The 27,495-nt window shown below is 43.0% G+C and overlaps 1 protein-coding gene across 1 annotated transcript in view; it reads left to right on the plus strand.

The window, feature by feature from the left end:
- RPGRIP1L (RPGRIP1 like) overlaps positions 1-27,495 on the plus strand; it is a 440,055-nt gene that overhangs the window by 292,326 nt on the left and 120,234 nt on the right. The gene's annotated exons all lie outside the window — the stretch shown is intronic.

Genomic DNA, 27,495 nt, shown 5'->3' on the forward strand with positions numbered 1-27,495 from the left:
GAGCAAAGCAAATTTGATAATAGACGTAAATTGAAAAGTTGTTTAAAATTGTATGTTTTACATAACTAATGAAAGATACATTTAGGGTTTCATGTCCCTTTAAAACTTAAATTAAGTTGTCGAAATGGAAAACTCCCGAGCTAAAATAATGGCCATGGACTGACAAATAAAACCCATATAGCTAGGTACATGCTCATTGGTGTAGATGCTGAGCTTATCAATAATTCCATCCAAAAAATAATTTTCCTATTTGGCAAACATCATCTCATACTCAAAACAGTATAGTGATCTCTTAGGGAGTTAAGACTTTTAATATGTTGATGTTTTTTTTTTTAATTTACACCATTGATAATTAGCCCAACATTTATATTTCCCAGGTCTGAAGCCAAAACAGGCAATAGTAGTACTAGAAGCTTGTTTTTGCATAATTTACAGTTAACCAATGTAAAAGCAGTAGGACATCGGTCAGTGCCAAAGGAAAACATTAAAATGTGTTTAAAGACTAGTTCACATTCAAATGCCCAGCTGTGTTGGCATACATTTATGAAAAAGCACACAGAGAAAGAGTAGATGGGCAACATAGAGTTTTAATAAAAAAAAATGTTTACACACATTTAAACAAATAGGGCCAGATTACAAGTAGAGCGCTATTTAACGTGTTAATTGCACTAGAAGTAAACTTTTTGCGCTCGTCTGGTTGCGCTCGTATTATGACTTGAAATCATTATTATTAATAGCATATGTATTTATGTGTATATATGTCTGTAAATACGCATATTAATACATAAACGCATATGTACACACATATATATATACTTATATATATATATATATATATATACACACATACATATACATCTTTAGATATGTATGGATCTCAATGTTAAAACACTTTGCCTGCCTTTTTCTCCTACATTGGTGTGTCCGGTCCACGGCTTCATCCTTACTTGTGGGAATATTCTCTTCCCTAACAGGAAATGGCAAAGAGAGCACAGCAAAAGCTGCCCATATAGCTCCCCCTCTGGCTCCGCCCCCCAGTCATTCTCTTTGCCGCTCTGAACAAGTAGCATCTCCACGGGGATGGTAAAGAGTATGTGGTGTTAGTTGTAGTTTTTTATTTCTTCTATCAAGAGTTTGTTATTTTAAAATAGTGCCGGTTTGTACTATTTACTCTACAACAGAAAGTGATGAAGAGTTCTGTTTAAAGAGGAGTATGATTTTAGCAGCAGTAACTAAAATCCATTGCTGTTCCCACGCAGGACTGTTGAAACCAGAGAACTTCAGTTGGGGAAAACAGTTTGCAGACTTTTCTGCTCAAGGTATGACTAGTCTCTTTTCTAACAAGACATAGTAATGCTAGAAGACTGTCATTTTCCCTTATGGGATCGGTAAGCCATGTTCTTAGACTCATAACAGAATGAAGGCTTATAAATGGGCTATATACTGGTTGACACTATTGTGGGCTAAATCGATTGATTTATTTAATATTTATATGACTTTTGGAGTGTTTTGGAACTTGGAAACACTTTTGGGAACGTTTTTATTACGCCTGGCAGTTGTTTAGACACCTAATCTAGTCAGGAAGGTCCCTTCACTCTGGTATGCAGAGGGAGGAGGCCTCATTTTCGCGCCTTAGTTGCGCAGTTACTTCTGGAAGCAGTGCATGCAGCTTCATGTGAGAGGGTCCTGTGGCCATAAAAACGATTCTAGAAGGCTTATTTCTGTGGTGAATAACCCTCAAGGAAAGGTAAAGCCGCAGCAAAGGCTGTGGCAGGGACTGTAGTGCGTTTAAACTGGTAAATTGAACAATTAGCTCCGGTTTGCTCATTTAAGGGGTTACAGATAGAATTTGGTGTGCAATACTTTCAAAGCATTAAGACACTAGGGTGCAAATTTTGTAAAGATCGGATATTTCCTTCATAGTTTTTCAAACATTCAGAAATAAAGTGTACTCTTTTTATTATTTAAAGAGACAGTAACGTTTTTGTTTAAAAACGGTTTTATTGCATTAATAGCCTGTCTAAGTCTGTCTAACATGTCTGTACCTTCAGATAGAATATGTTCTGTGTGTATGGAGGCCAAGGTGGTCCCCCCTTTAAATGTATGTGAAAATTGTGCCATGGCGTCCAAACAAAGTAAGGACAGTACTGTCACATTTAATAAGGTTGCCCAAGATGATTCTTCAAATGAAGGTAGTGGGGATAGTTCATCATCCTCTCCTTCTGTGTCAACACCAGTTATGCCCACGCAGGCCACACCTAGTACATCTAGCGCGCCAATGCTTGTTACTATGCAGCAATTAACGGCGGTAATGGATAATTCTATAGCTAATCTTTTATCCAAACTGCCAGCATTTCCCAGAAAGCCTGATTGCTCAGTTTTAAATACAGAGGATGAGCAAGTGTGTGCTGACGATAATTTATCTGTTATACCCTCACACCAGTCTGAATTGGCAGTGAGGGAGGGTCTGTCTGAGGGAGAAATTTCTGATTCAGGAAAAGTTTCTCAGCAGGCAGAACCTGATATCGTGACGTTTAAATTTAAGTTAGAACATCTCCGCGCCCTGCTTAAGGAGGTGCTAACTACTCTTGACGATTGCGACTCTTTGGTGATTCCAGAGAAATTGTGCAAAATGGACAAATTCCTTGAAGTCCCTGTGCACGCTGATGCCTTTCCGATACCCAAGAGGGTGGCGGACATAGTGAACAAGGAGTGGGAGAAGCCAGGTATACATTTTGTCCCACCTCCTATATTTAAGAAAATGTTCCCCATTGTCGACCCCAGAAGGGACGCATGGCAAACCAGTCCCTAAGGTTGAGGGGGCAGTTTCTACGTTGGCCAAGCGCACGACTATTCCCATTGAGGACAGTTGTGCTTTCAATGATCCTATGGATAAAAAATTGGAAGGATTGCTTAAAAAGATATTTGTTCAGCAAGGTTTCCTTCTCCAGCCAATTTCGTGCATTATTCCTGTTACAACGGCGGCGTCTTTTTGGTTCGAGGAACTAGAAAATTCGCTCAATAAGGAGACTCCATATGAGGAAGTCATGGACAGAATTCACGCACTAAAGTTGGCTAATTCCTTTATTTTAGATGCCGCTTTGCAATTGGCAAAATTAGCGGCGAAAAATTCAGGTTTTGCAATTGTGGCGCGCAGAGCGCTTTGGCTAAACTCTTGGTCGGCGGATGTGTCGTCCAAGACAAAACTGCTTAATATTCCTTTCAAGGGTAAGACCCTTTTTGGGCCAGAATTGAAGGAGATTATTTCAGACATCACTGGGGGAAAGGGCCATGCCCTCCCACAGGATAGGCCTTTCAAGGCTAAGAACAAATCTAATTTCTCTTGTTAAGTGTATCCAGTCCACGGATCATCCATTACTTATGGGATATTAACTCCTCCCCAACAGGAAGTGCAAGAGGATTCACCCAGCAGAGCTGCTATATAGCTCCTCCCCTAACTGCCATTCCCAGTCATTCTCTTGCACCCAACGAATAGATAGGATGTGTGAGAGGACTGTGGTGATTATACTTAGTTTCATACCTTCAATCAAAAGTTTGTTATTTTATAATAGCACCGGAGTGTGTTATTCCTTCTCTGGTAGAATTTGAAGAAGAATCTACCTGAGTTTTTCTATGATTTTAGCCGGAGTAGTTAAGATCATATTGCTGTTTCTCGGCCATCTGAGGAGAGGTAAACTTCAGATCAGGGGACAGCGGGCAGATTAATCTGCAAAGAGGTATGTAGCAGCTTATTATTTTCTGACAATGGAATTGATGAGAAAATTCTGCCATACCGATATAATGTAAACTCAGCCTTAAATGCAGTAGCAGCAACTGGTATCAGGCTGTCATGTATGTATATTTTACACTTCAGTATTCTGGGGAATGGCACTTCACTGGAATTATACTGTATGCATAAAACTTTAGCCTAATGTGCAGGGACTAGCAACAGGCTTTTTAATAACACTCAATTTATTAATGTTAAACGTTTTTTGCTGGCATGTAAAATCGTTTAATTTTCTGAGGTACTGGGTGAAAAAATGTTTTGGGCACTATTTTTTTCCACTTGGCAGTCGTTTTATTTAATTTATGACAGTTTACTGATCTCTCTCACTGTTATGTGTGAGGGGGAGGGACCTTTTTTTGGTGCTTTTGCTACGCATCAAAAAATTCAGTCAGAAGTTTATTGTCTTCCCTGCATGATCCGGTTCATCTCTACAGAACTCAGGGGTCTTCAAAACTTGTTTTGAGGGAGGTAATCACTCGCAGCAGAGCTGTGAGATTGTAGTTGACTGTGATAAAAAAAAAAACGTTTATTTCTGTATTTTTTTTTTTTTTTTTTTTCTGCTATCAGGGTTATTTATTCTTTGCTAATGGGAGCAATCCTTTGCTAAAATTGTGTTTTTTACAAAGATTTGATGCTATAACTTTTCAGTTTATTTATTTTCAACTGTCATAACTTTTTCTGTGCTTCTTATAGGCACAGTACGTTTTCATATTATAGTAAATTACTTGAAAAGTATTTCCAAGTTGCTAGTTTATTTGCTAGTGTGTTAAACATGTCTGATTCAGAGGAAGATATCTGTGCTATATATGTGCTAAAGCCAAAGTGGAGCCCAATAGAAATTTATGTACTAACTGTATTGATGCTACTTTAAATAAAAGTCAATCTGTACAAATTGAACATATTTCACCAAACAACGAGGGGAGAGTTATGCCGACTAACTCGCCTCACGTGTCAGTACCTGCATCTCCCGCTCGGGAGGTGCGTGATATTGTAGCGCCGAGTACATCTGGGCGGCCATTACAAATCACATTACAGGATATGGCTACTGTTATGACTGAAGTTTTGGCTAAATTACCAGAACTAAGAGGTAAGCGTGATCACTCTGGGGTGAGAACAGAGTGCGCTGATAATATTAGGGCCATGTCAGACACTGCGTCACAATTTGCAGAACATGAGGACGGAGAGCTTCATTCTGCGGGTGACGGTTCTGATCCAAACAAACTGGATTCAGATATTTCAAATTTTAAATTTAAGCTGGAAAACCTCCGTGTATTACTAGGGGAGGTGTTAGCAGCTCTGAATGATTGTAACACAGTTGCAATACCAGAGAAAATGTGTAGGTTGGATAAATATTTTGCGGTACCGGCGAGTACTGACGTTTTTCCTATACCTAAGAGACTTACTGAAATTGTTACTAAGGAGTGGGATAGACCCGGTGTGCCGTTCTCACCCCCTCCGATATTTAGAAAGATGTTTCCAATAGACGCCACCACACGGGTGGAGGATAGCTGTGCCTTTTCAGATCCAATGGATAAAAAGTTAGAGGGTTACCTTAAGAAAATGTTTGTTCAACAAGGTTTTATATTGCAACCTCTTGCATGCATTGCGCCTGTCACGGCTGCAGCAGCATTTTGGTTTGAGTCTCTGGAAGAGACACTTGAATCAGCTCCATTAGATGAGATTACACACAAGCTTAAAGCCCTTAAGTTAGCTAACTCATTTATTTCAGATGCCGTAGTACATTTAACTAAACTTACGGCTAAGAATTCCGGATTCGCCATTCAGGCACGCAGAGCACTGTGGCTAAAATCCTGGTCAGCTGACGTTACTTCTAAATCTAAATTGCTTAATATACCTTTCAAAGGGCAGACCTTATTCGGGCCCGGGTTGAAAGAAATTATCGCTGACATTACAGGAGGTAAAGGCCATGCCCTGCCTCAAGACAGAGCCAAACCTAAGGCTAGACAGTCTAATTTTCGTTCCTTTCGTAATTTCAAAGCAGGAGCAGCATCAACTTCCTCTGCACCAAAACAGGAAGGAGCTGTTGCTCGCTACAGACAAGGCTGGAGACCTAACCAGTCTGGAACAAGGGCAAGCAGGCCAGGAAACCTGCTGCTGCCCCTAAGACAGCATGAATCGAGGGCCCCCGATCCGGGAACGGATCTAGTGGGGGGCAGACTTTCTCTCTTCGCCCAGGCTTGGGCAAGAGATGTCCAGGATCCCTGGGCGTTAGAGATCATATCTCAGGGATACCTTCTAGACTTCAAATTCTCTCCCCCAAGAGGGAGATTTCATCTGTCAAGGTTGTCAACAAACCAAATAAAGAAAGAGGCGTTTCTACGCTGCGTACAAGATCTTTTATTAATGGGAGTGATCCATCCGGTTCCGCGGTCGGAACAAGGACAAGGGTTTTACTCAAATCTGTTTGTGGTTCCCAAAAAAGAGGGAACTTTCAGGCCAATCTTGGATTTAAAGATCCTAAACAAATTCCTAAGAGTTCCATCGTTCAAAATGGAAACTATTCGGACAATTTTACCCATGATCCAAAAGGGTCAGTACATGACCACAGTGGATTTAAAGGATGCTTACCTTCACATACCGATTCACAAAGATCATTACCGGTATCTAAGGTTTGCCTTTCTAGACAGGCATTACCAGTTTGTAGCTCTTCCATTCGGATTGGCTACGGCTCCGAGAATCTTCACAAAGGTTCTGGGTGCTCTTCTGGCGGTACTAAGACCGCGAGGAATTGCGGTAGCTCCGTACCTAGACGACATTCTGATACAAGCTTCAAGCTTTCAAACTGCCAAGTCTCATACAGAGTTAGTACTGGCATTTCTAAGGTCGCATGGATGGAAGGTGAACGAAAAGAAGAGTTCTCTCTTTCCACTCACAAGAGTTCCCTTCTTGGGGACTCTTATAGATTCTGTAGAAATAAAGATTTACCTGACAGAAGACAGGTTAACAAAGCTTCAAAATGCATGCCGTGTCCTTCATTCCATTCAACACCCGTCAGTAGCTCAATGCATGGAGGTGATCGGCTTAATGGTAGCGGCAATGGACATAGTACCCTTTGCACGCCTACATCTCAGACCGCTGCAATTGTGCATGCTAAGTCAGTGGAATGGGGATTACTCAGACTTGTCCCCTACTCTGAATCTGGATCAAGAGACCAGAAATTCTCTTCTATGGTGGCTTTCTCGGCCACATCTGTCCAGGGGGATGCCATTCAGCAGGCCGGACTGGACAATTGTAACAACAGACGCCAGCCTACTAGGTTGGGGCGCTGTCTGGAATTCTCTGAAGGCTCAGGGACAATGGAATCAGGAGGAGAGTCTCCTACCAATAAACATTCTGGAATTGAGAGCAGTTCTCAATGCCCTTCTGGCTTGGCCCCAGTTAACAACTCGGGGGTTCATCAGGTTTCAGTCGGACAACATCACGACTGTAGCTTACAATGATGGAAGTATCAAAGATAATTCGCTGGGCAGAGTCTCACTCTTGCCACCTGTCAGCAATCCACATCCCGGGAGTGGAGAACTGGGAGGCGGATTTCTTAAGTCGTCAGACTTTTCATCCGGGGGAGTGGAACTTCATCCGGAGGTCTTTGCCCAAATACTTCGACGTTGGGGCAAACCAGAGATAGATCTCATGGCGTCTCGACAGAACGCCAAGCTTCCTCGTTACGGGTCCAGATCCAGGGATCCGGGAGCGGTTCTGATAGATGCTTTGACAGCACCTTGGACCTTCGGGATGGCTTATGTGTTTCCACCCTTCCCGATGCTTCCTCGATTGATTGCCAGAATCAAACAGGAGAGAGCATCAGTGATTCTAATAGCGCCTGCATGGCCACGCAGGACTTGGTATGCAGATCTAGTGGACATGTCATCCTGTCCACCTTGGTCGCTACCTCTGAAACAGGACCTTCTGATCCAGGGTCCCTTCAAACATCAAAATCTAATTTCTCTGAAGCTGACTGCTTGGAAATTGAACGCTTGATTTTATCAAAACGTGGTTTTTCTGAGTCAGTTATTGATACCTTAATACAGGCTAGGAAGCCTGTTACCAGAAAGATTTACCATAAGATATGGCGCAAATACTTATATTGGTGCGAATCCAAGAGTTACTCATGGAGTAAGGTTAGGATTCCGAGGATATTGTCTTTTCTACAAGAAGGTTTAGAAAAGGGTTTATCCGCTAGTTCCTTAAAGGGACAGATTTCAGCTCTGTCCATTCTTTTACACAAACGTCTGTCAGAAGTTCCGGACGTTCAAGCTTTTTGTCAGGCTTTAGCTAGGATCAAGCCTGTGTTTAAAACTGTTGCTCCACCATGGAGTTTGAACTTAGTTCTTAATGTTTTACAGGGGGTTCCGTTTGAACCCCTTCATTCCATTGATATCAAGTTGTTATCTTGGAAAGTTCTGTTTTTAATGGCGATTTCCTCGGCTCGAAGAGTCTCTGAGTTATCTGCCTTACATTGTGATTCTCCTTATCTGATTTTTCATTCAGACAAGGTAGTTCTGCGTACTAAACCTGGGTTCCTACCTAAGGTGGTCACTAACAGGAATATCAATCAAGAGATTGTGGTTCCATCTTTGTGTCCTAATCCTTCTTCGAAAAAGGAACGTCTGCTACACAATCTAGATGTAGTCCGTGCCCTGAAATTTTATCTACAGGCAACTAAGGATTTTCGACAAACGTCTTCCCTGTTTGTCGTTTATTCTGGTCAGAGGAGAGGTCAAAAAGCTTCGGCTACCTCTCTCTCCTTTTGGCTTCGTAGCATAATACGGTTAGCCTATGAGACTGCTGGACAGCAGCCTCCTGAAAGAATTACAGCACATTCTACTAGAACTGTGGCTTCCACTTGGGCCTTTAAGAATGAGGCTTCTGTTGAACAGATTTGCAAGGCTGCAACTTGGTCTTCTCTTCATACTTTTTCCAAATTTTACAAATTTGACACTTTTGCTTCTTCGGAGGCTGTTTTTGGGAGAAAGGTTCTTCAGGCAGTGGTTCCTTCCGTATAAAGAGCCTGCCTGTCCCTCCCGTCATCCGTGTACTTTAGCTTTGGTATTGGTATCCCATAAGTAATGGATGATCCGTGGACTGGATACACTTAACAAGAGAAAACATAATTTATGCTTACCTGATAAATTTATTTCTCTTGTAGTGTATCCAGTCCACGGCCCGCCCTGTCACTTTAAGGCAGGTAATTTTTCCATTAAACTACAGTCACCACTGTACCCTATGGTTTTCCTTTCTCTGCATGTTTTCGGTCGAATGACTGGTAATGGCAGTTAGGGGAGGAGCTATATAGCAGCTCTGCTGGGTGAATCCTCTTGCACTTCCTGTTGGGGAGGAGTTAATATCCCATAAGTAATGGATGATCCGTGGACTGGATACACTACAAGAGAAATAAATTTATCAGGTAAGCATAAATTATGTTTTTCGTTCCTTTCGCAATTTCAGGAACGGACCGTCTCCTAACTCTGCAGCCTCTAGACAAGAGGGTAATGCTTCCCAGTCTAAACCAGCATGGAAACCAATGCAAGGCTGGAACAAGGGTAAACAGGCCAAGAAGCCTGCTGCTGCTACCAAGACAGCATGAAGGGGTAGCCCCCGATCCGGGACCGGATCTAGTAGGGGGCAGACTTTCTCTCTTTGCTCAGGCTTGGGCAAGAGATGTTCAGGATCCCTGGGCACTAGAAATAGTCTCTCAGGGTTATCTTCTAGAGTTCAAGGAACTTCCTCCAAGGGGAAGGTTCCACATGTCTCGCTTATCTTCAGACCAGATAAAGAGACAGGCATTCTTACATTGCGTAGGAGATCTATTAAAGATGGGAGTGATACACCCAGTCCCAACAGTGGAACAAGGTCGGGGGTTTTACTCAAACCTGTTCGTAGTTCCCAAAAAAAGAGGGAACTTTCAGGCCAATTCTGGATTTAAAAATTCTAAACAAATTCCTCAGAGTTCCATCATTCAAAATGGAAACCATTCGAACAATTTTACCAACAATCCAGGCGGGTCAATACATGACTACCGTGGACTTAAAGGATGCGTACCTACATATTCCTATCCACAAAGATCATAATCAGTTCCTAACTTTCGCCTTTCTAGACAAACATTACCAGTTTGTGGCTCTTCCGTTCGGTTTAGCCACTGCTCCCAGAATTTTCACAAAGGTGCTAGGGTCCCTACTAGCGGTTCTAAGACCGAGGGGCATTGCAGTGGCACCTTACTTAGATGACATCCTAATCCAAGCGTCGTCCCTTTCCAGATCAAGGGCTCATACAGACATTGTATTAGCTTTTCTCAGGTCTCACGGGTGGAAGGTGAACGTAGAAAAGAGTTCCCTGTCCCCGTCTACAAGGGTTCCCTTTCTGGGAACAATAATAGATTCTGTAGAAATGAAGATTTTTCTGACAGAGGTCAGAAAATTTAAAGCTTCTAAATGCTTGTCAAGTTTTTCAATCTATTCCTCAGCCTTCCATAGCTCAGTGCATGGAGGTAATAGGACTAATGGTTGCAGCAATGGACGTGGTTCCCTTTGCTCAAATTCATCTAAGACCATTGCAACTGTGCATGCTCAAACAGTGGAATGGGGAGTATGCAGACTTGTCTCCCCAGATTCAAGTAGACCAGGTAACCAGAGACTCACTCCGCTGGTGGTTGACTCAGGATCACCTGTCTCAGGGAATGAGTTTCCGCAGACCAGAGTGGGTCATCGTCACGACCGACGCCAGTCTCTTAGGCTGGGGCGCGGTCTGGGACTCCCTGAAAGCTCAGGGTCTATGGTCTTGGGAAGAGTCCCTTCTCCCGATAAACATTTTGGAACTGAGAGCGATATTCAATGCGCTCCTGGCCTGGCCTCACCTAGCGAAGGCCAGATTCATAAGGTTTTAGTCGGACAACATGACGACTGTAGCGTACATCAATCATCAGGGGGGAACAAAGAGTTCCTTGGCGATGACAGAGGTATCCAAGATCATCAAATGGGCGGAGGATCATTCCTGCCACCTATCTGCAATCCACATCCCAGGGGTAGTCAACTGGGAGGCGGATTATTTGAGTCGTCAGACTTTCCATCCGGGGGAGTGGGAACTCCACCCGGAGGTCTTTGCCCAGTTAACTCAACTATGGGGCACTCCGGATATGGATCTGATGGCGTCTCGTCAGAACTTCAAAGTTCCTCGATACGGGTCCAGATCCAGGGATCCCAGGTCGACACTAGTGGATGCATTAGTGGCGACTTGGTTGTTCAATCTAGCTTATGTATTTCCACCGTTCCCTCTCCTTCCCAGGCTGGTAGCCAGGATAAAACAGGAGAAGGCCTTGGTGATCCTAATAGCTCCTGCGTGGCCACAGAGGACTTGGTATGCAGACCTGGTGAATATGTCATCGGCTCCACCATGGAAGCTACCTTTGAGACAGGATCTTCTAGTACAAGGTCCATTCGAACATCCAAATCTAGTCTCTCTGCAACTGACTGCTTGGAAATTGAACGCTTGATTCTATCTAAGCGTGGGTTTTCAGATTCAGTTATAGATACTCTGGTTCAAGCCAGAAAGCCTGTGACTAGGAAGATTTACCATAAGATATGGCACAAATCTATCCGTTGGTGCGAATCCAAGGGTTTTTCTTGGAGTAAAATCAAAATTCCTAGGATTCTTTCCTTTCTCCAAGAGGGTTTGGAGAAAGGTCTGTCAGCTAGTTCTCTAAAGGGGCAGATATCTGCTCTGTCTGTCTTGTTGCACAAACGTCTGACGGCCGTGCCAGATGTACAAGCGTTTGTACAGGCGTTAGTCAGAATCAAGCTTGTTTACAGACCTATGACTCCTCCATGGAGTCTAAACTTAGTTCTTTCTGTTCTTCAAGGGGTTCCGTTTGAACCTTTGCATTCCATAGATATTAAGTTACTATCTTGGAAAGTTCTGTTTTTAGTTGCGATTTCTTCTGCTAGAAGAGTTTCTGAATTATCTGCTTTGCAGTGTACTTCTCCTTATCTGGTATTTCATGCAGATAAGGTAGTTTTACGTACCAAACCTGGTTTTCTTCCAAAAGTAGTTTCCAACAGGAATATTAACCAGGAAATACAGGGAGTGCAGAATTATTAGGCAAGTTGTATTTTTGAGGATTAATTTTATTATTGAACAACAACCATGTTCTCAATGAACCCAAAAAACTCATTAATATCAAAGCTGAATATTTTTGGAAGTAGTTTTTAGTTTGTTTTTAGTTTTAGCTATTTTAGGGGGATATCTGTGTGTGCAGGTGACTATTACTGTGCATAATTATTAGGCAACTTAACAAAAAACAAATATATACCCATTTCAATTATTTTTACCAGTGAAACCAATATAACATCTCAACATTCACAAATATACATTTCTGACATTCAAAAACAAAACAAAAACAAATCAGTGACCAATATAGCCACCTTTCTTTGCAAGGACACTCAAAAGCCTGCCATCCATGGATTCTGTCAGTGTTTTGATCTGTTCACCATCAACATTGCGTGCAGCAGCAACCACAGCCTCCCAGACACTGTTCAGAGAGGTGTACTGTTTTCCCTCCTTGTAAATCTCACATTTGATGATGGACCACAGGTTCTCAATGGGGTTCAGATCAGGTGAACAAGGAGGCCATGTCATTAGATTTTCTTCTTTTATACCCTTTCTTGCCAGCCACGCTGTGGAGTACTTGGACGCGTGTGATGGAGCATTGTCCTGCATGAAAATCATGTTTTTCTTGAAGGATGCAGACTTCTTCTGGTACCACTGCTTGAAGAAGGTGTCTTCCAGAAACTGGCAGTAGGACTGGGAGTTGAGCTTGACTCCATCCTCAACCCGAAAAGGCCCCACAAGCTCATCTTTGATGATACCAGCCCAAACCAGTACTCCACCTCCACCTTGCTGGCGTCTGAGTCGGACTGGAGCTCTCTGCCCTTTACCAATCCAGCCACGGGCCCATCCATCTGGCCCATCAAGACTCACTCTCATTTCATCAGTCCATAAAACCTTAGAAAAATCAGTCTTGATATATTTCTTGGCCCAGTCTTGACGTTTCAGCTTGTGTGTCTTGTTCAGTGGTGGTCGTCTTTCAGCCTTTCTTACCTTGGCCATGTCTCTGAGTATTGCACACCTTGTGCTTTTGGGCACTCCAGTGATGTTGCAGCTCTGAAATATGGCCAAACTGGTGGCAAGTGGCATCTTGGCAGCTGCACGCTTGACTTTTCTCAGTTCATGGGCAGTTATTTTGCGCCTTGGTTTTTCCACACGCTTCTTGCGACCCTGTTGACTATTTTGAATGAAACGCTTGATTGTTCGATGATCACGCTTCAGAAGCTTTGCAATTTTAAGAGTGCTGCATCCCTCTGCAAGATATCTCACTATTTTTGACTTTTCTGAGCCTGTCAAGTCCTTCTTTTGACCCATTTTGCCAAAGGAAAGGAAGTTGCCTAATAATTATGCACACCTGATATAGGGTGTTGATGTCATTAGACCACACCCCTTCTCATTACAGAGATGCACATCACCTAATATGCTTAATTGGTAGTAGGCTTTCGAGCCTATACAGCTTGGAGTAAGACAACATGCATAAAGAGGATGATGTGGTCAAAATACTAATTTGCCTAATAATTCTGCACTCCCTGTAGTTGTTCCTTCCCTATGTCCGAATCCAGTTTCAAAGAAGGAACGTTTGTTACACAACCTAGATGTGGTCCGTGCTTTAAAAACAGAATTTATGCTTACCTGATAAATTACTTTCTCCAACGGTGTGTCCGGTCCACGGCGTCATCCTTACTTGTGGGATATTCTCTTCCCCAACAGGAAATGGCAAAGAGTCCCAGCAAAGCTGGTCACATGATCCCTCCTAGGCTCCGCCCACCCCAGTCATTCGACCGACGGACAGGAGGAAATATATATAGGAGAAACCATATGATACCGTGGTGACTGTAGTTAGAGAAAATAATTCATCAGACCTGATTAAAAAACCAGGGCGGGCCGTGGACCGGACACACCGTTGGAGAAAGTAATTTATCAGGTAAGCATAAATTCTGTTTTCTCCAACATTGGTGTGTCCGGTCCACGGCGTCATCCTTACTTGTGGGAACCAATACCAAAGCTTTAGGACACGGATGAAGGGAGGGAGCAAATCAGGTCACCTAAATGGAAGGCACCACGGCTTGCAAAACCTCTCTCCCAAAAATAGCCTCCGAAGAAGCAAAAGTATCAAATTTGTAAAATTTGGCAAAAGTGTGCAGTGAAGACCAAGTCGCTGCCTTACATATCTGGTCAACAGAAGCCTCGTTCTTGAAGGCCCATGTGGAAGCCACAGCCCTAGTGGAGTGAGCTGTGATTCTTTCAGGAAACTGCCGTCCGGCAGTCTCATAAGCCAATCGGATAATGCTTTTAAGCCAAAAGGAAAGAGAGGTAGAAGTCGCTTTTTGACCTCTCCTTTTACCAGAATAAACAACAAACAAGGAAGATGTTTGTCTGAAATCTTTAGTAGCCTCTAAATAGAATTTTAGAGCACGGACTACGTCCAAATTGTGTAACAAACGTTCCTTCTTTGAAACTGGATTCGGACACAAAGAAGGTACAACTATCTCCTGGTTAATATTTTTGTTGGAAACAACTTTCGGAAGAAAACCAGGCTTAGTACGCAAAACCACCTTATCTGCATGGAACACCAGATAGGGCGGAGAACACTGCAGAGCAGATAACTCTGAAACTCTTCTAGCAGAAGAAATTGCAACCAAAAACAAAACTTTCCAAGATAATAACTTAATATCTACGCAATGTAAGGGTTCAAACGGAACCCCTTGAAGAACTGAAAGAACTAGATTTAGACTCCAGGGAGGAGTCAAAGGTCTGTAAACAGGCTTGATCCTAACCAGAGCCTGAACAAATGCTTGAACATCTGGCACAGCTGCCAGTCTTTTGTGAAGTAAAACAGATAAAGCAGAGATCTGTCCCTTCAGAGAACTTGCAGATAATCCTTTCTCCAAACCTTCTTGTAGAAAATATAGAATCTTAGGAATTTTTATCTTGTTCCATGGGAATCCTTTAGATTCACACCAACAGATATATTTTTTCCATATTTTATGGTAAATTTTTCTAGTTACAGGCTTTCTAGCCTGAATCAGAGTATCTATTACAGAATCTGAAAACCCACGCTTTGATAAAATCAAGCGTTCAATCTCCAAGCCGTCAGTTGGAGGGAAACCAGATTCGGATGTTCGAATGGACCCTGAACAAGAAGGTCCTGTCTCAAAGGTAGCTTCCATGGTGAAGCCGATGACATATTGACCAGGTCTGCATACCAAGTCCTGCGTGGCCACGCAGGAGCTATCAAGATCACCGAGGCCCTCTCCTGATTGATCCTGGCTACCAGCCTGGGGATGAGAGGAAACGGTGGGAATACATAAGCTAGGTTGAAGGTCCAAGGTGCTACTAGTGCATCTACTAGGGTCGCCTTGGGATCCCTGGATCTGGACCCGTAGCAAGGAACCTTGAAGTTCTGACGAGACGCCATCAGATCGATGTCAGGAATGCCCCATAATTGAGTTATTTGGGCAAAGATTTCCGGATGGAGTACCCACTCCCCCGGATGGAATGTCTGACGACTCAGAAAATCCGCTTCCCAATTTCTCCAACATAGGTGTGTCCGGTCCACGGCGTCATCCTTACTTGTGGGATATTCTCTTCCCCAACAGGAAATGGCAAAGAGCCCAGCAAAGCTGGTCACATGATCCCTCTTAGGCTCCGCCTACCCCAGTCATTCTCTTTGCCGTTGTACAGGCAACATCTCCACGGAGATGGCTTAGAGTTTTTTAGTGTTTAACTGTAGTTTTTATTATTCAATCAAGAGTTTGTTATTTTGAAATAGTGCTGGTATGTACTATTTACTCAGAAACAGAAAAGAGATGAAGATTTCTGTTTGTATGAGGAAAATGATTTTAGCAACCGTCACTAAAATCCATGGCTGTTCCACACAGGACTGTTGAGAGCAATTAACTTCAGTTGGGGGAACAGTGAGCAGTCTCTTGCTGCTTGAGGTATGACACATTCTAACAAGACGATGTAATGCTGGAAGCTGTCATTTTCCCTATGGGATCCGGTAAGCCATGTTTATTACGATCGTAAATAAGGGCTTCACAAGGGCTTATTAAGACTGTAGACTTTTTCTGGGCTAAATCGATTCATTATTAACACATATTTAGCCTTGAGGAATCATTTTATTTGGGTATTTGATATAATAATATCGGCAGGCACTGTTTTAGACACCTTATTCTTTAGGGGCTTTCCCAAAGCATAGGCAGAGCCTCATTTTCGCGCCGGTGTTGCGCACTTGTTTTTGAGAGGCATGGCATGCAGTCGCATGTGAGAGGAGCTCTGATACTTAGAAAAGACTTTCTGAAGGCGTCATTTGGTATCGTATTCCCCTTTGGGCTTGGTTGGGTCTCAGCAAAGCAGATACCAGGGACTGTAAAGGGGTTAAAGTTCAAAACGGCTCCGGTTCCGTTATTTTAAGGGTTAAAGCTTCCAAATTTGGTGTGCAATACTTTTAAGGCTTTAAGACACTGTGGTGAAAATTTGGTGAATTTTGAACAATTCCTTCATGTTTTTTCGCAATTGCAGTAATAAAGTGTGTTCAGTTTAAAATTTAAAGTGACAGTAACGGTTTTATTTTAAAACGTTTTTTGTACTTTGTTATCAAGTTTATGCCTGTTTAACATGTCTGAACTACCAGATAGACTGTGTTCTGAATGTGGGGAAGCCAGAATTCCTATTCATTTAAATAAATGTGATTTATGTGACAATGACAATGATGCCCAAGATGATTCCTCAAGTGAGGGGAGTAAGCATGGTACTGCATCATTCCCTCCTTCGTCTACACGAGTCTTGCCCACTCAGGAGGCCCCTAGTACATCTAGCGCGCCAATACTCCTTACTATGCAACAATTAACGGCTGTAATGGATAATTCTGTCAAAAACATTTTAGCCAAAATGAACACTTATCAGCGTAAGCGCGACTGCTCTGTTTTAGATACTGAAGAGCATGACGACGCTGATAATAATGTTTCTGAAGGGCCCCTAACCCAGTCTGATGGGGCCAGGGAGGTTTTGTCTGAGGGAGAAATTACTGATTCAGGGAACATTTCTCAACAAGCTGAACCTGATGTGATTACATTTAAATTTAAGTTGGAACATCTCCGCATTCTGCTTAAGGAGGTATTATCCACTCTGGATGATTGTGACAAGTTGGTCATCCCAGAGAAACTATGTAAAATGGACAAGTTCCTAGAGGTGCCGGGGCTCCCAGAAGCTTTTCCTATACCCAAGCGGGTGGCGGACATTGTTAATAAAGAATGGGAAAGGCCCGGTATTCCTTTCGTCCCTCCCCCCATATTTAAAAAATTGTTTCCTATGGTCGACCCCAGAAAGGACTTATGGCAGACAGTCCCCAAGGTCGAGGGAGCGGTTTCCACTTTAAACAAACGCACCACTATACCCATAGAGGATAGTTGTGCTTTCAAAGATCCTATGGATAAAAAATTAGAAGGTTTGCTTAAAAAGATGTTTGTTCAGCAGGGTTACCTTCTACAACCAATTTCATGCGTTGTCCCTGTCGCTACAGCCGCATGTTTCTGGTTCGATGAGCTGATAAAGGCGGTCGATAGTGATTCTCCTCCTTATGAGGAGATTATGGACAGAATCAATGCTCTCAAATTGGCTAATTCTTTTACCCTAGACGCCACTTTGCAATTGGCTAGGTTAGCGGCTAAGAATTCTGGGTTTGCTATTGTGGCGCTTTGGTTGAAATCTTGGTCGGCTGATGCGTCTTCCAAGAACAAGCTACTTAACATTCCTTTCAAGGGGAAAACGCTGTTTGGCCCTGACTTGAAAGAGATTATCTCTGATATCACTGGGGGTAAGGGCCACGCCCTTCCTCAGGATCGGCCTTTCAAGGCAAAAAATAAACCTAATTTTCGTCCCTTTCGTAGAAACGGACCAGCCCAAAGTGCTACGTCCTCTAAGCAAGAGGGTAATACTTCTCAAGCCAAGCCAGCTTGGAGACCAATGCAAGGCTGGAACAAGGGAAAGCAGGCCAAGAAACCTGCCACTGCTACCAAGACAGCATGAAATGTTGGCCCCCGATCCGGGACCGGATCTGGTGGGGGGCAGACTCTCTCTCTTCGCTCAGGCTTGGGCAAGAGATGTTCTGGATCCTTGGGCGCTAGAAATAGTCTCCCAAGGTTATCTTCTGGAATTCAAGGGGCTTCCCCCAAGGGGGAGGTTCCACAGGTCTCAGTTGTCTTCAGACCACATAAAAAGACAGGCATTCTTACATTGTGTAGAAGACCTGTTAAAAATGGGAGTGATTCATCCTGTTCCATTAAGAGAACAAGGGATGGGGTTCTACTCCAATCTGTTCATAGTTCCCAAAAAAGAGGGAACGTTCAGACCAATCTTAGATCTCAAGATCTTAAACAAGTTTCTCAAGGTTCCATCGTTCAAGATGGAAACCATTCGAACTATTCTTCCTTCCATCCAGGAAGGTCAATTCATGACCACGGTGGATTTAAAGGATGCGTATCTACATATTCCTATCCACAAGGAACATCATCGGTTCCTAAGGTTCGCATTCCTGGACAAGCATTACCAGTTCGTGGCGCTTCCTTTCGGATTAGCCACTGCTCCAAGGATTTTCACAAAGGTACTAGGGTCCCTTCTAGCTGTGCTAAGACCAAGGGGCATTGCTGTAGTACCTTACTTGGACGACATTCTGATTCAAGCGTCGTCCCTTCCTCAAGCAAAGGCTCACACGGACATAGTCCTGGCCTTTCTCAGATCTCACGGATGGAAAGTGAACGTGGAAAAGAGTTCTCTATCTCCGTCAACAAGGGTTCCCTTCTTGGGAACAATAATAGACTCCTTAGAAATGAGGATATTTCTGACAGAGGCCAGAAAAACAAAGCTTCTAGACTCTTGTCGGATACTTCATTCCGTTCCTCTTCCTTCCATAGCTCAGTGCATGGAAGTGATCGGGTTGATGGTAGCGGCAATGGACATAGTTCCTTTTGCGCGCATTCATCTAAGACCATTACAACTGTGCATGCTCAGTCAGTGGAATGGGGATTATACAGACTTGTCTCCGAAGATACAAGTAAATCAGAGGACCAGAGACTCACTCCGTTGGTGGCTGTCCCTGGACAACCTGTCACAAGGGATGACATTCCGCAGACCAGAGTGGGTCATTGTCACGACCGACGCCAGTCTGATGGGCTGGGGCGCGGTCTGGGGATCCCTGAAAGCTCAGGGTCTTTGGTCTCGGGAAGAATCTCTTCTACCGATAAATATTCTGGAACTGAGAGCGATATTCAATGCTCTCAAGGCTTGGCCTCAGCTAGCGAGGGCCAAGTTCATACGGTTTCAATCAGACAACATGACAACTGTTGCGTACATCAACCATCAGGGGGGAACAAGGAGTTCCCTAGCGATGGAAGAAGTGACCAAAATCATTCTATGGGCGGAGTCTCACTCCTGCCACCTGTCCGCTATCCACATCCCAGGAGTGGAAAATTGGGAAGCGGATTTTCTGAGTCGTCAGACATTGCATCCGGGGGAGTGGGAACTCCATCCGGAAATCTTTGCCCAAGTCACTCAGCTGTGGGGCATTCCAGACATGGATCTGATGGCCTCTCGTCAGAACTTCAAAGTTCCTTGCTACGGGTCCAGATCCAGGGATCCCAAGGCGGCTCTAGTGGATGCACTAGTAGCACCTTGGACCTTCAAACTAGCTTATGTGTTCCCGCCGTTTCCTCTCATCCCCAGGCTGGTAGCCAGGATCAATCAGGAGAGGGCGTCGGTGATCTTGATAGCTCCTGCGTGGCCACGCAGGACTTGGTATGCAGATCTGGTGAATATGTCATCGGCTCCACCTTGGAAGCTACCTTTGAGACGAGACCTTCTTGTTCAGGGTCCGTTCGAACATCCGAACCTGGTTTCACTCCAGCTGACTGCTTGGAGATTGAACGCTTGATCTTATCGAAGCGAGGGTTCTCAGATTCTGTTATCGATACTCTTGTTCAGGCCAGAAAGCCTGTAACTAGAAAGATTTACCTCAAAATTTGGAAAAAATATATCTGTTGGTGTGAATCTAAAGGATTCCCTTGGGACAAGGTTAAGATTCCTAAGATTCTATCCTTCCTTCAAGAAGGATTGGAAAAAGGATTATCTGCAAGTTCCCTGAAGGGACAGATTTCTGCCTTGTCTGTGTTACTTCACAAAAAGCTGGCAGCTGTGCCAGATGTTCAAGCCTTTGTTCAGGCTCTGGTTAGAATTAAGCCTGTTTACAAACCTTTGACTCCTCCTTGGAGTCTCAATTTAGTTCTTTCAGTTCTTCAGGGGGTTCCGTTTGAACCCTTACATTCCGTTGATATTAAGTTATTATCTTGGAAAGTTTTGTTTTTAGTTGCAATTTCTTCTGCCAGAAGAGTTTCAGAATTATCTGCTCTGCAGTGTTCTCCTCCTTATCTGGTGTTCCATGCAGATAAGGTGGTTTTACGTACTAAACCTGGGTTTCTTCCAAAAGTTGTTTCTAACAAAAACATTAACCAGGAGATTATCGTACCTTCTCTGTGTCCGAAACCAGTTTCAAAGAAGGAACGTTTGTTGCACAATTTGGATGTTGTTCGCGCTCTAAAATTCTATTTAGATGCTACAAAGGATTTTAGACAAACATCTTCCTTGTTTGTTGTTTATTCCGGTAAAAGGAGAGGTCAAAAAGCAACTTCTACCTCTCTCTCTTTTTGGATTAAAAGCATCATCAGATTGGCTTACGAGACTGCCGGACGGCAGCCTCCCGAAAGAATCACAGCTCATTCCACTAGGGCTGTGGCTTCCACATGGGCCTTCAAGAACGAGGCTTCTGTTGATCAGATATGTAGGGCAGCGACTTGGTCTTCACTGCACACTTTTACCAAATTTTACAAGTTTGATACTTTTGCTTCTTCTGAGGCTATTTTTGGGAGAAAGGTTTTGCAAACCGTGGTGCCTTCCATTTAGGTGACCTGATTTGCTCCCTCCCTTCATCCGTGTCCTAAAGCTTTGGTATTGGTTCCCACAAGTAAGGATGACGCCGTGGACCGGACACACCTATGTTGGAGAAAACAGAATTTATGTTTACCTGATAAATTACTTTCTCCAACGGTGTGTCCGGTCCACGGCCCGCCCTGGTTTTTTTTTTTTAATCAGGTCTGATAATTTATTTTCTTTAACTACAGTCACCACGGTACCATATGGTTTCTCCTATGCAAATATTCCTCCTTAACGTCGGTCGAATGACTGGGGTAGGCGGAGCCTAGGAGGGATCATGTGACCAGCTTTGCTGGGCTCTTTGCCATTTCCTGTTGGGGAAGAGAATATCCCACAAGTAAGGATGACGCCGTGGACCGGACACACCGTTGGAGAAAGTAATTTATCAGGTAAACATAAATTCTGTTTTTCCACTCCTGGGATGTGGATCGCAGACAAGTGGCAGGAGTGATCCTCCGCCCATTGAATTATCTTGGTCACTTCTTTCATCGCCAGGGAAGTCCTTGTTCCCCCCTGATGATTGATATATGCAACGGTCGTCATGTTGTCTGACTGAAACCTTATGAATTTTGCCTTTGCTAGTTGAGGCCAAGCTCTGAGAGCATTGAATATCGCTCTCAGTTCCAGAATGTTTATCGGGAGAAGAGACTCTTCCCGAGACCATAGACCCTGAGCTTTCAGGGATTCCCAGACCGCGCCCCAGCCCACTAGGCTGGCGTCGGTCATGACAATGACTCACTCTGGTCTGCGGAAGCTCATTCCCTGTGACAGATTGTCCAGGGTCAGCCACCAACGGAGTGAATCTCTGGTCTTTTGATCTACTTGAATCGTCGGAGACAAGTCTGTATAATCCCCATTCCACTGTCTGAGCATGCACAGTTGTAATGGTCTTAGATGAATTCGTGCAAAAGGAACTATGTCCATTGTTGCAACCATCAATCCTATTACTTCCATGCACTGCGCTATGGAAGGACGAGGAACAGAATGAAGTACTTGACAAGAGCTTAGAAGTTTTGATTTTCTGACCTCTGTCAGAAAAATCCTCATTTCTAAGGAATCTATTATTGTTCCCAAGAAGGGAACTCTTGTTGACGGGGACAGAGAACCTTTTTCTTTGTTCACCTTCCATCCTTGAGATCTGAGAAAGGCTAGGACGATGTCCGTATGAGCCTTTGCTTTTGACAGGGACGACGCTTGAATCAGGATGTCGTCCAAGTAAGGTACTACTGCAATGCCCCTTGGTCTTAGAACCGCTAGAAGGGACCCTAGTACCTTTGTGAAAATCCTTGGAGCAGTGGCTAATCCAAATGGAAGTGCCACAAACTGGTAATGCTTGTCCAGAAAAAGAACCTTAGGAACTGATGATGTTCCTTGTGGATAGGAATATGTAGGTACGCATCCTTTAAATCCACGGTAGTCATAAATTGATTTTCCTGGATAGTAGGTAGGATCGTTCGAATAGTTTCCATTTTGAACGATGGTACCCTGAGAAATTTGTTTAGGATCTTTAGATCCAAAATTGGTCTGAATGTTCCCTCTTTTTTGGGAACTATGAACAGATTGGAATAAAATCCCATTCCTTGTTCTCTTATTGGAACTGGATGTATCACTCCCATCTTTAACAGGTCTTCTACACAATGTAAGAATGCCTGTCTCTTTATTTGGTTTGAAGATAATTGAGACCTGTGGAACCTTCCCCTTGGGGGTAGTTCCTTGAATTCCAGGAGATAACCTTGAGAAACTATTTCTAGCGCCCAAGGATCCTGAACATCTCTTGCCCAAGCCTGAGCAAAGAGAGAAAGTCTGCCCCCCACTAGATCCGGTCCCGGATCGGGGGCTATCCCTTCATGCTGTTTTGGTAGCAGTGGTAGGCTTCTTGGCCTGCTTACCCTTGTTCCAGCCTTGCATTGGTTTCCAGGCTGGTTTGGGTTGTGAAGTATTACCCTCTTGCTTAGAGGATACAGAATTAGAGACTGGTCCGTTTCTGCGAAAGGGACGAAAATTAGGCTTATTATTAGCCTTAAAAGACCTATCCTGTGGGAGGGCGTGGCCCTTTCCCCCAGTGATGTCTGAAATAATCTCTTTCAAATCAGGTCCAAATAATGTTTTACCTTTGAAAGGAATGTTAAGCAATTTTGTCTTGGAAGACACATCCGCTGACCAAGACTTTAGTCAAAGCACTCTGCGCGCCACGACAGCAAACCCTGAATTTTTCGCCGCTAATCTAGCTAATTGCAAAGCGGCATCTAAAACAAAAGAGTTAGCCAATTTAAGTGCTTGAACTCTGTCCATAACCTCCTCATACGAAGATTCTTTACTGAGCGATTTTTCTAGTTCCTCGAACCAGAAACACGCTGCCGTAGTGACAGGAACAATGCATGAAATTGGTTGTAGAAGGTAACCTTGCTGTACAAAAATATTTTTAAGCAAACCCTCTAATTTCTTATCCATAGGATCTTTGAAAGCACAACTATCTTCGATAGGAATAGTAGTGCGTTTGTTTAGAGTAGAAACCGCCCCCTCGACCTTGGGGACTGTCTGCCATAAGTCCTTTCTGGGGTCGACTATAGGAAATAATTTCTTAAATATAGGGGGGGAACAAAAGGTATGCCGGGCCTTTCCCACTCTTTATTTACTATGTCCGCCACCCGCTTGGGTATAGGAAAAGCGTCGGGGGGCACCGGAACCTCTAGGAACTTGTCCATCTTACATAATTTCTCTGGAATGACCAAATTGTCACAATCATCCAGAGTAGATAACACCTCCTTAAGCAGTGCGCGGAGATGTTCTAATTTAAATTTAAATGTCACAACATCAGGTTCAGCTTGATGAGAAATTTTTCCTGAATCTGAAATTTCTCCATCAGACAAAACCTCCCTCATGGCCCCTTGAGATTGGTGTGAGGGTATGTCAGAACAGTTATCATCAGCGTCCTCTTGCTCTTCAGTGTTTAAAACAGAGCAATCGCGCTTTCTCTGATAAGTAGGCATTTTGGATAAAAGATTTGCTATGGAGTTATCCATTACAGCCGTTAATTGTTGCATGGTAATAAGTATTGGCGCACTAGATGTACTGGGGCCTCCTGTGTGGGCATAACTGGTGTAGACACAGTAGGGGATGATGTAGTATCATGTTTACTCCCCTTATTTTAAGGAATCATCTTGGGCAATATCATTATCTGTTGCAATACTGTCCTTACTTTGTTTGGACACTATGGCACAATTATCACATAAATTTAAATGGGGAGACACATTGGCTTTCATTCATATAGAACATAGCTTATCTGATGGTACAGACATGTTAAACAGGCTTAAACTTGTCAACAAAGCACAAAAAAACGTTTTAAAATAAAACCGTTACTGTCACTTTAAATTTCAAACTGAAAACACTTTATTACTGAATATGTGAAAAAGTATGAAGGAATTGTTCAAAATTCACCAAAATTTCACCACAGTGTCTTAAAGCATTAAAAGTATTGCACACCAAATTTCAGAGCTTTAACCCTTAAATTAACGGAACCGGAGCCGTTTTTACATTTAACCCCTATACAGTCCCAGAATGAGGCTCTGTCTATAACTAGAAAGGCCCCCATCTGAAAAAGGTGTCCAACACAGTGCCTGCCGTTTTTCTAAACGTTCCCCAAGATTATAATACCAATAATTAGTTAGAATCTGCATAATATGCCTAGTAAAGCAATTGTTTTAGCCCAGAAAAATGTCTACCAGTTTTTAAGCCCTTTTTGAAGCCCTTTATTCTTTTATGTTTAACTAAGAAAATGGCTTACTGGTCCCCATGAGGGGAAATGACAGCCTTCCAGCATTACATGGTCTTGTTAGAAATATGGCTAGTCATACCTTAAGCAGAAAAGACTGCTAACTGTTTCCCCCAACTGAAGTTACTTCATCTCAACAGTCCTGTGTGGAAACAGCAATTGATTTCAGTTACTGTCTGCTAAAATCATCTTCCTCTTACAAACAGAAATCTTCATCCTTTTCTGTTTCAGAGTAAATAGTACATACCAGCACTATTTTAAAATAACAAACACTTGATAGAAGAATAAAACTACATTTAAACACCAAAAAACTCTTAACCATCTCCGTGGAGATGTTGCCTGTGCAACGGCAAAGAGAATGACTGGGGTGGGCGGAGCCTAGGAGGGATCATGTGACCAGCTTTGCTGGGACTCTTTGCCATTTCCTGTTGGGGAAGAGAATATCCCACAAGTAAGGATGACGCCGTGGACCGGACACACCAATGTTGGAGAAATTCTATTTAGAAGCAACAAAGGATTTCAGACAAACATCATCTTTGTTTGTCGTTTATTCTGGTAAGAGGAGAGGGCAGAAAGCTACTGCTACCTCTCTTTCCTTTTGGCTGAAAAGCATCATCCGATTGGCTTATGAGACTGTCGGACGGCAGCCTCCTGAACGAATTACAGCTCACTCTACTAGAGCTGTGGCTTCCACATGGGCCTTCAAGAACGAGGCTTCTGTTGATCAGATCTGTAAGGCAGCGACTTGGTCTTCTCTGCATACTTTTGCCAAATTTTACAAATTCGATACATATGCTTCTTCGGAGGCTGTTTTTAGGAGAAAGGTTTTGCAAGCCGTGGTGCCTTCCGTTTAGGTAACCTGACTTGCTCCCTCCCTTCATCCGTGTCCTAAAGCTTTGGTATTGGTTCCCACAAGTAAGGATGAAGCCGTGGACCGGACACACCAATGTAGGAGAAAACAGAATTTATGTTTACCTGATAAATTTCTTTCTCCTACGTTGTGTCCGGTCCACGGCCCGCCCTGGCTTTTAGTCAGGTTTCAAAAATTTTATTCCATACACTACAGTCACCACGGCACCCTATAGTTTCTCCTTTTTCTCCTAACCGTCGGTCGAATGACTGGGGGGCGGAGCCAGAGGGGGGAGCTATATGGGCAGCTTTTGCTGTGCTCTCTTTGCCATTTCCTGTTAGGGAAGAGAATATTCCCACAAGTAAGGATGAAGCCGTGGACCGGACACACCGTAGGAGAAAGAAATTTATCAGGTAAACATAAATTCTGTTTTTTTCTTAACACTTGAGATCTCATATCTTTGAGCCCTTATAACTTTTTTGTGCAATATTTGATTTGAATAATTTTTATTAGATGGTGTTTTATGAGTGTAAGTTTACTTTGTAATGTATTTTTTAGTTTCCCGAAACAGTTAAACAGAGCTCTGAAGTCACAGTTATCACTCTAAACCCCTTATCGCTGGCGTGCAAACATTTGCATTCCACTTGTAATCAGGCCCATAGGGTCAGATTACAAGTGACGTGAAAAAAAAATCAAATTGTATAGAGTTCTTGCCCACCTATGAGCCCAAATTACAAGTAATTGGTTTGTATTTTTCAATACATTTTTGTGAGCTGTATTCCTTGTGCTAGTGCAAAATAGTTTGCTCTTGTACAGTGTCTTGCAAAGGCATAAAAAATAATCATTACTTTCCTAACTACTGCCTATATCCCACTTAGGGCCAGAATACGTGTTGATCACAAAATATTGCTTACGCTACAGCGATATTTGCACTTAACTGAGTAATACCAGCGCATGGTAATGGGCGCTGGTATTACGAGTTAGGTGAACGTAAGCATTGCGCTCACGAGAGCATGCTTCCATAAGCTCCAATGGGAGCCTCTTTCTCATGCCTTAAGACACACCATGAGAACTAGCGCAGCCAAGGGGGTAAGTCGCAGTGATGGGCAGCAAATATATATGAATATATACATATATATTTATGTGTTAATACGTGCATATACACATATAAACACATAAACATATATGTATATTAGCATATACACATATATTTACTGGGAACACACCGTTACCTTAGACCGCAATATAAAGGCACTTTTCAGTGTCTTTTTTTTTTTTTTCTAACACCCCACACCCGCCACTTTTAACCAATAGAAACTGCTCTATGCTACAAATTGTGAGCTTTTAGAAAATTAACCAGAGATCTGGTTAATTTTCTGAGTGCTAATTGCTACTGTGAGCTCAGTAACGGCTGGTTATTTATCGCACGCCCGCCCGCAAATGGGCAAATTTGCCCGTTTGCGTGCTCGTGATCAATTGGCGCTCCACTTGTAATCTAGCCCTAAACCATCAAAGCCCCCCAGCTAAATCACCATCCCCACTATTAACCCCTAAACTGTCACAACCCCCAAAGGTAAAACTCCCTCTGCTATTAATTAACTCTTAAGGGACATAAATCGATGCTTGAATGATGTATTCAGAGCAAAGATTAGTCTGAGAATAATTTGTACATGTATTTTAAAAATTATATTAGTTGTTTAAATATTGAAAAAAATAAGGGTGAAGTTTAATGTCTATAAAGCAGTGGGTGCTGCCATACTGTAACTTAGGTTACCTTTTCTGCTGAGGCCAATTAGGAATGGTTATAAAGGGCTTATTAGAGAGTGTGGATTACAGCTGTGACTGCACTTCCATGTTTAACATGAATTGGAGAGCCTACAATATTCAGAATTAAATGACAGGAAATGAGAAAAACTAAATAATTACAGTATATTGCAAAGTTGTTTTAATGCTTGTAATTAAACAATTTATATTAATATCTTG

This window comes from Bombina bombina, chromosome 1 (assembly GCF_027579735.1).
Source record: "Bombina bombina isolate aBomBom1 chromosome 1, aBomBom1.pri, whole genome shotgun sequence".
Taxonomy (NCBI): Eukaryota; Metazoa; Chordata; class Amphibia; order Anura; family Bombinatoridae; genus Bombina; species Bombina bombina.